Below are 12,035 nucleotides of genomic sequence, written 5' to 3'. Positions count from 1 at the left end.
TTCATTGACCTCAATAGGTCTTATTCGATTAACACCAGCCAGTGGTTTCTATTTGGTATCTGCTGAGTAAAATAATGAGAACATCTATTCATTATTTCTTTGACATTGAATCCTCATATCCAAGGTAAATTCAACTCTCACAGTAACAGTTTCTATATGAACCTGTGTTAAAACATAATGAGGTATTAAAGGTGTCCTTTGTGAGTGTATGGCATGAAAAAGACTTTTACGATGCTTTTACGATATATAAAATTACATACTTTAACTAGTCTCTGGACTTTTTCACAGACACCTACTGCTGGATCACTTATGTAGGTGACTCACAGAAAAGGTGTAAAGGTGTTTAATAGTGGGCTAGTAAAGTGACACTCCAGAGGTCACTGATTTTAATTGAGTCAGCTTTGACTTTTGAGAAATAGAGGGAAACGTAGAAATAACTAGAATCAAACAGAGACAAACCCTAAACAAAGAGACAGACAATAACGGAGAAAGTCATTAAAAATGATTTGAGAGGGAGGGAGAAAGATAAAGAGAGAGAGAGACTGCTCACAGTGTATGTCTGAGAATGTTTTAAATGACCCCCTAAAGTCTGGAAGTGGCTCTTGTTGTGACAGAAGCTATCAAAGTAGATAATCTGTTGGCTCTTGATTCCAAAAGCAGTCAGCCATAACATACAGAACCCAGCAGTGTTCCATTTTTATTTTGTTCTGCCTACAATTCAATCAGGAGAAATAACGACAGGGGGTGTGACATCTGGTATTTCACCTGGAAACACCCAATAACATGCTGCTTTCAGACTTCTGATCAGCCAGCAAACATCCATGATTGGCAAAGCTCATTCAAAATAATCACTTGTTTGATGTCAAGGGGGCAAGTTTGTCATTCTTGTCCATATGCGTCCCTTCCTACAATAAACCACAGATAGATAGCGGTCATCACCTTGGCATGTCAAAGTAAACATAATCAAACTCTAAAGTAAATGCCTTTGCAGCCAGCATTGTGTACTGTCACATCAAGTGTAGCTGACAGACACAACACGTGACACGTCGGGGAACGTGATATAATCAATGAAGAGTTGTACTGTTTGTGACTGCTTTATGTCCCTATGTAACCCCAAACCATGTGTGCTTGTTTAGAATCTTGGGAGCTTTGGAAGCCTTTGGGGGTACATAGTCATGCTCTGGCCAATTCACAGCCACTCTCGCTCAAACCTAGTAAAACTTTTGACAAACCTAAGGTCTCTTCTTCTTGGATCATGTGATGGCTTCCAAGTAATCAATCAATGTGCTTTACTGGTTATAGTTCAGCTATTTTTCTCTATATAACTGTACTGTTTGCAAGGCAATCTTCAATAATTGTTTAACAGCATATTTCTGTATTTCTTTTCAACACTATGAATGATACAGTGGCACCATAAGTGTGATAGGACTATATCCCTGTGATATAAAATTGTTATGGTTTACAGGGCTGCTCAAGTACTATACTCTAAGGTAGAGCTTCTCAACTCTGCATGTCCTAAAGCTTTACTGTGTGGGGTGTTCTTGAAGCCAGACAAAGACATGGCCAGCTTGACTTATTGATAAGGATACACTTCAGTTTAGGCTGTAATATCTAATCACACGGTATTAGAAAGACATTGGTTCTATCAACAACACGGCAGAAACTTCTGGGGATATGGTGCTTGTTGTTCCATAGGCTATGAATGATTAGGCCATGTTTGCCAGATGTGCTTCTAGAAGGACCATTCAAGTCCTGAGGGTGGTGTTGTACCCATTATGGCAAAGATAAAGTATGAAGCACAACACATGCTATCTGTATTAGCCATCACAGAGAGGGCTATTCAGTACAGACTGTTCTTATCGGGCCAGGTGTCACTGTTGTTACTGGGGGAAGACAGTCATAATGGGATGGGAACTCTGCAAATGGGAGATAACACAATGTCAAAAAGCAGGATGTCTTTCATTTTATATGGAACTCTCTAATTGGACACTTCCATTGATATTAACAGGAGATGATCTCTCTCTCTCTCTCTCTCTCTCTCTCTCTCTCTCTCTCTCTCTCTCTCTCTCTCTCTCTCTCTCTCTCTCTCTCTCTCTCTCCCTCCCTCCCTCCCTCTCTCCCTCCCTCCCTCCCTCCCTCCCTCCCTCCCCTCTCTCTCTCTCTCTCTCTCTCTCTCTCTCTCTCTCTCACACACACACACTCTCTATTTCTTTCCCCCTGATGGTCTGTTCTGATAAAACCCTGACTTGACTGTCATTTCGGTCAGTCTTATCTGTCCTTGCCTTACTGAGGGCACCCGTTGGGCCTTATTGCAGTAAAAAGGTCAAAACCACAAACTTTCATCAAATTTGTTTAACCAATAAAAGTCAAACTGGCCCTCCGCAGACTGCCTCCTAATTGTGAGCTCTGTGCAGCACTAATGTGATTGGGGGAAAGGAGGACTTTTTTAGGTTTGCCTCCTCATTCTGAGGTCTTATTTTCTATTTGTAATCCAATTGTCAGGGATTAATCCATGTGACCAAATTACAAAGTTTTGTTGAGAGTAGGAACTCCTCTATGAAGCCTTTGCGAAAATTGATAAGGTGATGTTACGTGCTGAGTAGATGTTTTGTATACTTTATTTCAAAGCATGGTTAAGCAGAGAAGATTTTTAGGCTTGAGAGCTTCACTGAAATTAATAGACTCTCTCAAAGACATTGGCAAAAGTCGGCTTCACGTTAATGCCGTTCATTAAGGACTCTAAAGACTATAAACAATATGCTGAACGATGGGAAAAATCAGGGTCTCACTATTCTTAGGTTACCATAATAACATCTATAACTGTGGTTATGTAAGAATGTTGTTGTTTTTCTCTTTCTCCATAGTTAGGCAATATAATCTCCTAAGGTTCCAGGTGGTTAAAGATAGTAAGAAACCAAGACATAACCTTCATATTTGTAAAAATCCAATGAATGGCTTAATTTAAAAGGGACCTTATGTTGCTAACAGCTTGGCAGGTTTGATTAGTTGCCCTCACATGAAACATCAGAACCACCCACAGATGTCCCATGAAAATCATTATGGTTGTAAAATCCACAAATCCCCCAAAGATCTGAACTCAGAGGGCAACCATTAACATTCTAGCCTAGCCGTGTAAGTAAAGGAGTGGTACACATGGGCAACCTCATATTGAACTCAAGTAAAGTATACAGTAGCTGGCAGTGAGTGAGCTCAGGTTGTCACTGTACAATCGACTGCTTCCTGTACTAAGGACACATGGAAACCCCATATGGGATGTGCAGGTTCCATCGTGTTCACATAGCTGCAGTGAATAGGCCTGTGACTGGACCATAACAGATATTATTAGAGAGCAGGTCAGGCAAGAGTTCTTCCTCTGGCTGGGGAGTATTTGGGGTGTAACAGAGGAAGTCAAGCAACAAGGGTCTTTTTAAGTACAGTAAATATTCCCTGTGGTTGTTTTTCTTGGCTAGGCGATGGAAGCGTGGTGAGGGATGAGCTTTTTCCACTCTGTATCTACCCTGTATCAGTTACCGATTTAAAGCATTGGACCCAAATATTTGTTGTTTCTTTTAGATCTGTGGCATTGTTTTTATATTCGAATATATGTCATCATGTCTCATTAACATTTTCCATTACTGCTTGCCAAACATGTGTTAAGATATCACAACTGAGATGGGAAACATTCGTATTTGTACATGATGTATTGGGTGAGTAGATATTGTAAAACTTTGTTAAACTTGGATGAAGTTTGTTTAAAATAATTTTACAAATGAACCAAATCAATCAGAATGGAGAAACAAGATGAAGCCCCCTGAGTTCTCAGTCTATGGGCTAAGGGTGGCTCTCTATAACCTTTTGGTGCTGCTGGCTGAACAGAACAATAGTGTCTGTCCATGCTATACATTCAATGTTTCTGGATTAGAGAGTCACTGAAGGATCACATTCCATATACATACTATTCTTGAAGTGTCTCACGTGGCACTAACAGTTGGAATCTTAGCCAGGGCAAGCCAAGATTTGAGTGACCCCTTGACTGTTAAAAAGAGCAAACCATAGAATGCTTTTTGGGCACCGAAAGGACACTTAAGGGCCGATAATTCTGTTCTGCTAAAGAATCTTTCTCCCATGGGCACAGTGTAGAGATGATGTGTTGCACGCGTTTCCTGTTTGCGGAGCGTCCCTCACCACCATTACCTGCCCACAACCACACCTATTCATTTGCCAAATGCTTTTATCCAATGTGACATAATAGTGTGGAGAACACCTCTGAAAATCAAGGATCTATTATGTTGCACAAATACTACAACAACTTAATCAATATCGATTGCAGATTTTTGAACTTTTGCACCTCAGCACCAGTTGAAAAAATTATATTCTGGGACTGTTGTAATCAGCTTCACTTTTTCACTCTCTGCCAGCAGCCAGCAGCCACCATTGTACATATTTACACTTCACTGAGATCGTCTTGCATAAAAAGCATTCTTCACGCAATCGAGCTTGACCATGTTAGTTTTGGGCAAAGTATCCCCCCTTTCCATCCTCTACAAACACATGTGAACACATACACACACACAGTGTATATTTTAAGCACATGCCACAAACATCTGACAACATTTTCAATAATTTATTTGTGAGAGTGACAGGGTAACAGTGGAGTGGTAAAAATAGACAGGGCAGAAAATGTTTCTCAGTGGCAGCGCTCTGATGTTCTAGGAGCTGGCAAATTACTGAAGGAAATTACAAGGTAAGTCTTTCCATCTGAGCACTCATCTGTCCTCACTTCATCAACACAACCATTCGCAGGGAAACATGTAGTATCGAGAAACATCATTGGAAATGTATCTGGATCACTATTGTAAGGCCATTTTAGAGACCATTCCATCTTATCATGTAACGGACACCAATCCTACACCAAAACTGTAGAACAGTTAAACATACCAACGGAGAACCTGAGCAATGAATATGCAGACTGTACTCTTTCATGGCTTCTTCTTTGAACTTGCAACAAACCTCACAGCCAGACATGTCCATCAACATCATATAAGCAGAGGTTTTGGAACCGTAGGCTGCACCAGGCTATCGTCTAAAGCTCTGAGGTACTAACTAACACTGTAAGAGATAACAGTCATAGCAAAATTGTACATCTCACTCTTGCACTTGATTTGGAAGTCGTGCATATGATGTTTGCCTGCATACCCTGTTAAATCTTTTGACTATATACCTGTTTTCATTTATTGTTTCCAAGCCTGTAGATTTTTCACTGCAGGTTAACTATAAATGTATTTTTTTTTAATGAAGTTCTGTTTTTCTGTAAAAATGTGCTGGTGTGATATTCATTTCAAGGACATGCAATGGCCTCTAAATCTTTTGGACCTACTGGTGAACTGGAAAGGTCTCATGGCAAAGTACTCCAACTATATGAGCCAGCCCTTCATTGTGTATAATGACGTTGTGTTGGTACATTAGCCTACAGATTGACGGGTCATTCTACACAACACTATAACATAGGCTATAGGCTCGGCTAAGGCTACAAAACAGTGGCAGCTGCTGGAATAAAATTAGTTGGCGGCCGAAAAGTTTTAAAATTACATAGCCTACCTTTGATGATCTTTACTTGAAATTGGATAAACTTCCTAAATCAGAAAATCCATCTTTGGCCCAGGACCCACTCTCCGCGCCAAAACAGCAAACAATCCCATTATCCCAATTCCCAACAGTAAAGCGTTTGCTCCATGGTTGATCCTGTCATCCACGGGTACCGCGTATATTGCTGAAGTTGAAATGCCTCTCAAAAGTTTTAGTTTTCTGCACAAATTTAAATTCTGGTGTAGGTCTTTCTTTGCCGATTAACTCATTAAAAGTTAACCATGAATACGGCGCATATAACAAATGTGAAACAATGTCCTCCTCACTAGCGGGAACGTTACTCGCGGCTTCCATTGTGAAGTAAACAAACAAGCTAACGTTAGCTAGTATAGCTAGTAATTAGCTTGTGGTCGCGTTACCCACAGGGTGGGGAAGAAATGATATCATTTAGAGGGAAGATATGATTGGTCAATTTTACTGTCAATGGAAAATAGTCTTTCATTGAATTACTATTAATCGGCCCTCTGTAAATTCATTGCTGGACCACCAATCACAAAGCTGCATAGCATTTTCCTCCCAACAATGGAGGCAGCAGAATTCTGATAGGTGACAAAAGTTTTTTATTTTATTTAACCCTTCACATTCCAACACAAACCGAATAGGCAGGATTTAAGGGTTTATTTCAGAAACATTGTGTTTAGATTGTCAAGTTATGAATTTATGAAATAAAATGAGAAAAGATTACTTGTAAATATATATATTTTTTAATTATATTAGGCCCTCTCTGAGGGCCCTGACAGTTCCCCCCTATCAGGGAATATATTATCTTCATATTTAACACAAAAAAAACTCAATCAGGTCTTCATTCCAATGTTCTAATAATGTTGTGAGAATAGATATTTTACCAAGCACAATATATTGTTACTTGCCAAGATTGAAAATTTTGCAGCAAAGTGTACTGCAGTGTTTCAGTCACTTAAATAATTTGTTTAAAAGCATGCATGAAACATATTTCCGTTGCAGCTGTTGTTTGTTCACACTGTGGCAACTTGTTTTGTCTGCTGATTAGCCTTGTTGACATCTTTCAGAGGTCAAGTGGTTGCCATGGCTTTGTGGCAACCTCACTTCTTGGAAAAGTGTCCTATAGACAGTGCACAACCCTTGGCTTAAGGGGTTAAAGTGAAGAACTAGAACTCATTTGACGTACGTGTGAGTGAAGGTAGTGCTCAGTGTTCAAAGTCTGTGACAGTGCTAAACTTTCTACCATAGTGTCAACAGGAAATGTCTCAACAGTCTCCCCTTATTCCTCACTGACATACACAACATGTCATTGCACACCATTCCATGCTGTGAGTGAGATCTGGGATTTGGGATCTGGTCACACATTATTCTGTCAACAAACAAAACTGTAAATTATAAAAAGACGGAAACCTTCATGCATATTCTTGTTGCATTTTGTTCATGGAAGAACAATATCATTTCAAGTTCTCAAGAGTATTTTGAACTAATAAAGCCTATTATTTATTGCGGGAATATGTCTTGCCCTAGATAGCAGTATTATCAGTGTCATGGACTTGATATAAACAAAGGATGTTCCACATTACATTCAGTAATTAATAAGAACATTCAGAGCCCAAAAGAACAGGCTATCTATCACTAAGGAAAACAGTTTAGATAATAAAGATATTTGAAGGAATTTTTTCGAATAGATAGGGAGTCAGTCACAATGTTTCATCTTATCACGCCTTGCAGATTTATAGGGGTGAAAAGATATTATGTAATACATGCTATAAATCTCTGTTATTTGTTTGCAACAGCAATGTACACTGTCAATTTTTTATAAGAATACACAAGTTCAAACTGCCACAACTGGTTGGCTGCCACAACATCAACTGTTTTTTTTCGTTTTACTTGAAGGAAGAAGAAGCATGAATGAATGAATGAGGTGAGTCCATTGTAGAGTGATCCAGGCAGAAGGATGTAGTGGATGTCCTAGGGTCTTGATTCGGCAAAAGTAGGGATTTGGGAGTGGCTGGTACAGCAACATTGTATTCATAGTATGAGTTGTATACATTGGCTTGGCATGACTATCAGGTGTGGTATTGAAAAGGCAGTCAGGTGCGTAAACGTGGTGGTAGATGGGAGTTGTGGTGTGTTCTCTCTCACTGAACCTCAGTTAATTCAAAATCCATTAATAGATTTATACAGACATTATAGTATATTCAAAAGCAGAGTCAGTTGCTTTATATATATATGTTATTGGCTGCTACTGTGTATATCACATTTTGGGAGATGTTATCTGTTTTTATTACTCAATATATTACTTACTCTGTACTCTGTAACTATCCACACAGAGCTACCTGAACACTTAGATTCCCATGTGATTATGTAATAAAGTACATTGAATTGAACTGAATGGAATGCCATTGAATTATATTACATTGCATTTAATTGATTGAATTGAATTGCATTGCATGGAATTAAATGTTATTGAATAACAACTGGGACACTGTGAACTTGGAACAGGAACAGATCTCCAAGGTTTCCCACATGTAGCCTTGTGACAACATCCGTGGGACTGTTGCCAACGTGCCACAAACAGGCGAGGGGACAGAGCCGGACGTGGCCGTGCAGAGTGGTGCCGCTGCTACGAGCAGCCCGACCCATGGCCTGATGGCGATCTACAGGTCGCTCCTTGAGACAGAGCAGGACAGGACGAACACAAACAGCTCCCCTGGAGAGTGTTTGTGTCCCTGACTCAGGGCTAGATCTCCATCTCCTCGCCTCTAATCCTGTTTGGGTTGGTTCCTAGTCCTTCCACTCTCTGCTCTCTGTCACAGGGGGAAGTAGACTTGATGTTATCCTATCCATCTGCGGCGGATTTCCTGGGAGGCAGTTCTCTGTGTGTGTGTGTGTGTGTGTGTGTGTGTGTGTGTGTGCTAGGGTGTGTACATGTAGTGTTGTGTGAGTGTGTGCTTGTTTGTGCGTTTGGATCATGCTGCATTGTTGGGCTCGACATGTCAATCACACATAGACCTACAGGAAAACCGTCAATACGGTAAGAGAAGGCTACATCATGAGGAAAGTACTTACAATCATATGTAATCAACAAACAAGCCATACACTGAACAAAAACAGGAGATGGTAAAGAATAACAACGTAACCGGTGAGAGAAAAGGTCTGACCCTTCGGTGGAAAATAAACTGTTCTCACCGCAGATGTGACCCTTCCTTTCCCGATAACCATGTTGTGGCAAAACCCGGTAAATCAGGCTCCAAACAAGTTTCATGGTGAAGTGTTAATGTGATGGGACGGAAATGGAACACTGGGTTTTTGAGTTGAAACAGGCTGAAAAGCAGATGTGTAACTAAGATTGACTTTTGATTTTGTGTGTGAATACATGAACCTACTGTAGTTGGGTTCAAGATCCTTTTATCAAATCCTGAATTCAAACTGACCTATAAATTCACCTTAAGTTTTGCACGGAGCAACCTTAAATGGAAAATTATTTGATTATGTTCACCTGTCATGGTGTTTAAATTGTAGTTCCTTTTCAGGACTCACCCTCTTGTACCATGATAACTCCAACTTCGGTGTGACGTCCAAATCCTTTTCACTACAAAATCTTGGAGGAATATTTAGTGCTCTCATAAACATGGACATTCCAAGACAGCACAGCTTATTGTTTATCATCCACTTAAAACTCTCACATTCAGCTGGTGAACCCAGATCTCAAGGCCTGTTTTGGCTCCTTGACGGAGCAGATGACATGTGGTACGACTGAAAAACTGGCTTTTTTCAGCCAATCCAGTCACACACTAAATGTCAAAATAAATGTTCTCAAAGGTCTAAAACAGACTTCACCGTAACTGACTAGTGGGCAGGTTTTAGGTTTTAAAAGGTAGTCCAGGATCGAGACCCGCTCACTCAGGCAGCAGCCATGACAAGCTGAGACTGTAGAGAAACACTCTGTCAACCACTGTGCATTGTGTTGGAGCAACTGTAGATGAGGGTTATTACCATACAGGCAGCATTCCCTCATTTGGATCGCCTAGCGATGGAGCGACCATTGTTTCTCATCCTGATCTTAGTGCTGGAGACAATGGAGAAGGGCTGGAGGGTCCTTCAAGTTAATGACAGCAGCCAAAGGTAATTGGATCGACTTGAGCCTCCTCAGGGGCTGTATTAGAAAATCCTAATCAATGTATTTGGCAGGCAGACAGGGGATGCTTGGCTTTCACAAACAATTTGAATTTCTGGTGCGTCTTAATCCCATTCATTCAGAAATTCCCTCTTTAACATCGCTTACAACATCAAATGTGAAGAGCATATAGACTGGCAAAGTAAAGCCCATTAGCAAATAACTGTGGGAACAAAATGATACCTTCTTTAAATTACTGAATAGTTCAAATTGTATCCATTTTAAAAGGCACAATTATACTATTGAGTCTAATACCTTCAGCAGATGGGTGATACAAATCAGGGCCATGTTTTCCACAGAAAAAAAGAGCCATTCTTTCAAAGTAAGATATTGCACTAACCAGGCTGCAAATGAGAGTTTGACGCACAGGCTCCATGTCTAACCTTTTAAGATACTCAACCTAAATAGATCTTAAAAAGCACATTTGTCAGACATGTGGATGCCACCATCTAGTGGACTTTCTATGTACTTGCAAATGTAAAAAAATAAAATGGGGTTTGAAACTCAATGATTTTGAGTCAAGGGTGTCAAGGAGGTAGGGTAGAGTCATTGTTAAGGAACATCTACTTCAATTTGTTTACTGAAACACAATTTTTTAAATCAAATATATCCACAAAGCTTAAGCAATCATATGCCCTAGAATGTCAGGCAATTCACCTTAAGTGAATTTGAACTCTGAACCATAACCAATCACTTTTGTACACACACTTTTGGCAGATTCTGTTTACAAAGCTATGGTAGCCTCTGACCTTATTTGATCATGCTCTGGAGCACACCATACACAGAAGCCTTTTACTCAACCGGAAAATACCATCCAAAAGATTTTCTTCACAAAAGGGTTTGTGTGAACACAAAAAGGTCCAACAACTCAAAGTGTCTTACTGTAAACGTCTGCGTACAAGCTGGCCTTGCTGACCCAGCTGGCCTCCAGTTTCCAGGAAGCCAGCGTCGCCCCCTGCCTGTCTTACCCTCATGACTGAGTCACAGTGAGTGGGAGAGATGAGTGCGTCTAGGCCCCATCTGAAATCCATTGAGTGTTAGTTACGACACACAGCACAGGGATACCAGGGGCAGGCCTTATATGGCTACTGGCATCCCCATGACAATTACACTAGCAATCCTGCCCAGTAAACGCATGCCCGTCATGGAACAAAAGAACCTTAGTACACTGTCAAACTGTCACACACTAGTTTGTGACGATGCTGTGGATTGTGTGTTTTTACTAGAACTGTACACATGAGTGTTATAAGTTAAGGAAGAATCATTAAAAGGATTATCTACGTAACTCTGAAAGTGTAATAGTTACTGAGCTAAATATATTTGGACCAAGCGATCACCGTAAACTGGGCAGGTCTGAGTGAAATGTGTGCCAGTCCTGTTTGAATCACTAACCCCTGAACCTGTTTTCTACACAGTCACAAAACAGTGTCAGAAAAGACCCTAACCTTTCAGACCATATACAGTGTTGGGTACACGGGAACATTTCATTGAAATTATGTCGTTTTCTTTCTTCAAGTTCAAGGAGAGCAGCCACTTTCGGTAAGACCTTACTAATGACAGGCCTGTCTTGGGTAAACTCTTTGATCCTTGGCTTTTCAGGACGTGGAGTTTCTGTTTCTGGAAAATGAGAAAGTAAACTATGTAAAGTTCATGTCCCTGATTTCTTAAACAGCTGTTGTCCAACAAAACCCCAACTATTTAAAAGTCTTTTAAATCCAAATGCTCTCTCTGTTCATTTCCACAACATCGTGCTGTCAGTTTGATGTTATCATAGTGTGTGAGATAGTTCAGAAGTAGAAATATGTTGTGAAGTTCTGTCAAGATACTGGAGAGATGTCCCAAACATGAAAGAGCATGGTTTTTGTATTCCTGCTGCAGTTAATAGTACTGATACTTTGACTTGGGTGCTTGTGGAGAATACAACATTGATATAAAAAACTAGAAAAACTTGTTTAGTTCATCTCAACTGGATTTGATCTTCCCTTGTGAATGTGGTTTATTTACATATTGAAACTACAAGGCAAGTAAAGAGTCGAAAATGTACTTGACAATAAATGTGCTCTGTGACACAAAAATATTGGATCAGAATCATACCGGGTTGCCCTGATTCGTTGTGTCCTTGGGGTCAGAGTCTGAGATTACAACATCAAACTGCAGTTGTTAGAAGGCGGAGGGACCGTTGGGTGGGTTTACTATCCGTTCCTTTCTTCTGCGTATGCTTAACTGGGCCTTTTATGACCTTGTTCCC

At 40.3% G+C, this 12,035-nt stretch overlaps 1 long non-coding RNA gene across 1 annotated transcript; it reads right to left on the bottom strand.

Annotated features, from left to right (window-relative positions):
* Nucleotides 1-8,017: 8,017 nt before the first annotated feature.
* LOC146246711 (uncharacterized) lies at nt 8,018-9,281 on the bottom strand. The gene is made up of 3 exons (XR_014732297.1): nt 9,151-9,281; nt 8,800-8,934; nt 8,018-8,417 (listed from the first exon to the last, which is right to left on the bottom strand). It is a non-coding gene; the product is annotated as an uncharacterized LOC146246711 (long non-coding RNA).
* Nucleotides 9,282-12,035: the final 2,754 nt, after the last annotated feature.

This window comes from Hypomesus nipponensis, chromosome 19 (genome assembly GCF_054491055.1).
Source record: "Hypomesus nipponensis isolate SF chromosome 19, ASM5449105v1, whole genome shotgun sequence".
Taxonomy (NCBI): Eukaryota; Metazoa; Chordata; class Actinopteri; order Osmeriformes; family Osmeridae; genus Hypomesus; species Hypomesus nipponensis.
Note: the sequence above shows the minus strand (reverse complement) of the source record. Positions and strands in the feature narration are given on the sequence as shown.